The sequence below is a fragment of the Penaeus monodon genome, unplaced genomic scaffold (genome assembly GCF_015228065.2).
Source record: "Penaeus monodon isolate SGIC_2016 unplaced genomic scaffold, NSTDA_Pmon_1 PmonScaffold_545, whole genome shotgun sequence".
Classification (NCBI taxonomy): Eukaryota; Metazoa; Arthropoda; class Malacostraca; order Decapoda; family Penaeidae; genus Penaeus; species Penaeus monodon.
The window spans coordinates 10,107-14,973 of record NW_023660385.1 but is presented as its reverse complement, the minus strand read 5'-3'; positions in this window follow the sequence as shown (position 1 = coordinate 14,973).

The window sequence follows — 4,867 nt, the reverse complement described above, 5'->3', positions numbered from 1 at the left end:
GAGGGGGTTTTTAAGAGAATAGAGGGGGTTAAAAGGAGAAAGGGAGGGGGAGAGGAATTAAAGAGAATGAGAGGGAATTAAGAGGAAAAGACGAGAGAGAGAATTAAAAGGGGAATGAGGGGGAATTAAAGGAAAAGGGAGGGGAAGAGAGAATTAAGAGAAGGGGGGAAAGAAGAAACGGAGAGAGAATAAGAGAAAGGATTAAGAGAATGAGGATTAAAAGGAGAAAGACGAGAGAGAGAATTAAGAGAATGAGAGGGAATTAAGAGGAGAATGAGGGAGAGAGAATTAAGAGAATGAGAGGGAATTAAAAGGAGAAAGAGGGAGAATTAAGAGAATGAGAGGGAATTAAGAGGAGAATGAGGGAGAGAGAATTAAGAGAATGAGAGGGAATTAAGAGGAGAATGAGGGAGAATTAAGAGAATGAGAGGGAATTAAGAGGAGAAAGACGGGAGAGAGAATTAAGAGAATGAGAGGGAACTAAGAGGAGAAAGACGAGAGAGAGAATTAAGAGAATGAGAGGGAATTAAGAGGAGAAAGACGGGAGAGGGAATTAAGAGGAGAAAGACGGGAGAGAGAATTAAAAGAAAACGAGAGAATTAAAGAGAGAGAGAGAGAGAATTAAAAGAGAGATACAGAGAATAAAAAGGAGAGAGAGAGAGAGAGAGAGAGAGAGAGAGAGAGAGAGAGAGAGAGAGAGAGAGAGAGAGAGAGAGAATTAAAAGAGAGAGATAGAGAGAATAAAAAGGAGAAAGAGAGAGAGAGAATAAGAGAGAGAAAGAGACTGAATAAAAAGGAGAGAGAGAGAGAATTAAGAGAATGAGAGAATAAAAAAAAAACAGGATAAAAAAAAGGAGAAAGAGAGAGAGAATGAAAAGAATAAGAAGTATGGTTAAAGGAAGTGAAAAAGAACGAGACATAAGAAAAAGTAAAAAGATTGGGACGTATAAGAAAATGAAAAAGACTTTATGAGAAAATGAGAAAGAATGAAGAGACGTAAGAGAAATTAAAATAAATAAGAAAAATAAATAAATGAAAATAAAGGGGACGAAAGAAAATGAAAATAAAGTAGACGTGAGAGAAAATGAAAATAAAGGAGACGTGAGAAAATGAAAATAAAGGAGACGTGAGAGAAAATAAAAAAGAATGAAGAGACGTGAGAGAAAATGAAAATAAAGGAGATGTAAAAGAAAATGAAAATAAAGGAGACGTAAAAGAAAATGAAAATAAAGGAGACGTAAGAGAAAATGAAAATAAAGGAGACGTAAGAGAAAATTAAAATAAAGGAGACGTAAAAGAAAAAAATAAATAGTGAAAGAAAGTGAAATAAAGGAGACGTAAGAGAAAATTAAATAAAGGAACATGAGAAAAATGAAAATAAAGACGTGAGAAAAAACGAAAAAGAAACAGATGAAGGAAAAAGCGAAAAAGAAAGACGTGTGAGAAAATGAGATAAATGAGAGGAATAAGAAGAATGAAAAAGAGACGTAAAGGAAAAAGAAAAAGAAAATAGAAGAAAATGAAAGAAGAAATGAAAATGAAGAAGAAGAAGGACATGGAAGAAAAGGAAGAACAGGACTTAGGAGAAAATGAGATATATGAAAGGAATAAGAAGAATGAAAAAGAGGCATAAATGAAGGGAATAAGAAGAATGGTAAATAAGAGAAAATGAATAAGAATAAGACATAGATGAAAATGAAGAAGAACAGGACTTAGGAGAAAATGAGATATATGAAAAAAATAAGAAGAATGAAAAAGAGAAGAATGAGAGAATTGTCAATTCCACAGAGCAATCTGTTTCAAAAATAAATTAACATATAAAAATTTAAACTATTTTTATTACGATTTACATACACACAACTGCACAGAACACATATTCCGCCACACACACACCAAAATCTCTCTCTCCTCTCTTTTCATCTTTTTCTAATTTTTATTTCTCCCTTTTTCTTTCTGTTTCTTATCTCCTCTCTCTTTCTCTCCCTCCTCTCTATCTATCTATCTCTTTCTTCTTTTTCTTTCGACCCTATACCTCCCTCTCTCTCTTTTTCTCCCTCACTCATCTTTCCCTCTCTCTCTCTCTTTTTCTCTCTCCTCCATCTCCCTCCTTCTTATTCTCTCTTTTTCCCTCTCCTTACCATACCTCATATTAAGACCTAAAACAATATAATTATGCTGAAGTCGAAACTAGAGACGTATGAAATGACTAAAAACATGAAAATTCTAATAATACGTGAGAAAACGTAAAAACCAGTGAAGCAAAAAGCGAACCTACATCACGTGTGAGAAATGAGATAATCAGAAGGATGAAATGAGCTAACAGTTGGAGAGACTAGTAGTAGAAATAACAACTTTATATCTGAAGATATGGCTTTTATTAAACCTATTCTCTTAGGGAAAATGATATATAAAGGAATAACATAAGCATCAATGAGAAAAGAAATGAATAAGAGCAAAATAAGAATAGAAGTGAAATGAAGAAGAACAGGTTGGGAGAACTGGAATATGAAAAATAAAATTAAAACGTATATTTTCAATTCCCAGCCATCTGTCTAAAATTAATTAACCCTCTATAAATAAACTATTTTATATACTATTTCATACCCACTACTCAAAAACACTAATTCCGCGCTCTACACCCAAATCTCCTCGACACCTAATTCTTCTTTCTAGTTTTTTTCCTTTGCTTCAGTTGGGTGACTTTCGTCATCTCTCTCTCTCTCTCTCTCTCTGTACTTATTCTCTCTCTTTTTTCGACCCTACCTCTCTTCTCTCTCTCTTATTCTCCTCCTCTATTCTTCCTCCTTCTCTCTCTTTTTCTCTCTCATCTCCCTCTTCTCTCTCTTTCTCCCTCTCCCTAGACCCCATAGACCCTCTCTCTAGTCCTTGACCCATATCCTTCCGGTTTTTGGGTCTCCTTGTGTATTCTCTGTCCTCTCCCTCTCTCTCCTCATCCTACCTTATTTCTTCTCTTATTCACTTTCCCTCTCTTCTTTATCCCTCTTTCTCTCTCTTTCTCCTCCCTCCATCATGCTCTCATGCGCCCTTTCTCTCGCTACCTCAGCGAGCAGACATAAGGGACGCTCCTGGTAGGCCTGGAGCATGATCTGACAGGTCTGGGAGTGACTTTGTCAGCTCGAGATTCTCTCTCTCTCTCTCTCTCTCTTTCCTCTTACTTATTCTCTCCTCTCCCTCTATTCTCTCTTTTCTCCTCTCTTTCTCTCCTACCTCGCGCACCCATAATCTCTCTCTTAGCCTAATGTCTGACCTTCCCGGAGGAGCCTTCGGCAGGCGAGATCCCTTAGACCCTTCTCTCGTACTATGCCTTGATTTATGCTGATCGGTTTCAGGCTTGTTCCCCTTCTGATTATCTCTCTCTTCCTCTCCTTTCTCTACTTATTCTCTCACTCTTATTCTCTCTCTCTCTCTCTCTCTCTTACCCTCTTATGGGCCCTCTCTTTTCTCTGCCTTGAGTCATTCTAACGTTGGAGCCTTGGTCCGCCACCTCCATCGAGCTGCCCTCTAAGACCCTATCTCTCGTAGGCCTTCACTCATGATGCTCATCAGGTTGTATGACCCTTTCCTCATGTCTCCCCTTCCCTCTCTTCTCTCTTATTCTCCCTCTTTCTCTCCTACTCCAGAGCTCCTATATGGCCTCTTCTCTCTTTAGCTTGACTGATGCCCTCTATTGGCTCTGGGATCTCTCTCGAAGTCTCTCCCCCCTACCTCCAGCAGCATCCTTAAGGGACCCTCCTTCTCGTATGCCTGACTTTCTGACAGGTTATGACCTCTGTCACGTCAAGTTCTCTCTTCTCCCCTTTCCTCCCTACTCACGCTCATTCTCTCCTCTCTATTGCCTTTCTGATGCTAACTGGTTGGAGCGAGCCTTGGTTCAGGTCGAAGACTCTCTCTCTCTTCTTCGTACTTCTCTCTCTCTCTCTCTCTTATTCCCTCTTTCTCTCTCTTATTCTCTCTCCTTCCCTCTATTTCTCTCTTATTCTCCCTCTTTCTCTCCCCTACCTCCAGCGAGCAGCCCATAAGGGACCCTCTCTCGTAGGCCTTGAGCATGATGCTGAACAGGTTGGGAGGAGCCTTGGTCAGGTCGAAGATCTCTCTCTCTCTCTCTCTCTCGTACTTATTCTCTCTCTTATTCTCTCTCTCTCTCTCTCTCTCTCTCTTATTCCCTCTTTCTCTCTCTTATTCTCTCTCCTTCCCTCTATTTCTCTCTTATTCTCCCTCTTTCTCTCCCCTACCTCCAGCGAGCAGCCCATAAGGGACCCTCTCTCGTAGGCCTTGAGCATGATGCTGAACAGGTTGGGAGGAGCCTTGGTCAGGTCGAAGATCTCTCTCTCTCTCTCTCGTACTTATTCTCTCTCTTATTCTCTCTCTCTCTCTCTTATTCCCTCTTTCTCTCTCTTATTCTCTCTCCTTCCCTCTATTTCTCTCTTATTCTCCCTCTTTCTCTCCCCTACCTCCAGCGAGCAGCCCATAAGGGACCCTCTCTCGTAGGCCTTGAGCATGATGCTGAACAGGTTGGGAGGAGCCTTGGTCAGGTCGAAGATCTCTCTCTCTCTCTCTCGTACTTATTCTCTCTCTTATTCTCTCTCTCTCTCTCTTATTCCCTCTTTCTCTCTTATTCTCTCTCCTTCCCTCTATTTCTCTCTTATTCTCCCTCTTTCTCTCCCCTACCTCCAGCGAGCAGCCCATAAGGGACCCTCTCTCGTAGGCCTTGAGCATGATGCTGAACAGGTTGGGAGGAGCCTTGGTCAGGTCGAAGATCTCTCTCTCTCTCTCTCGTACTTATTCTCTCTCTTATTCTCTCTCTCTCTCTCTCTCTCTCTCTTATTCCCTCTTTCTCTCTTATTCT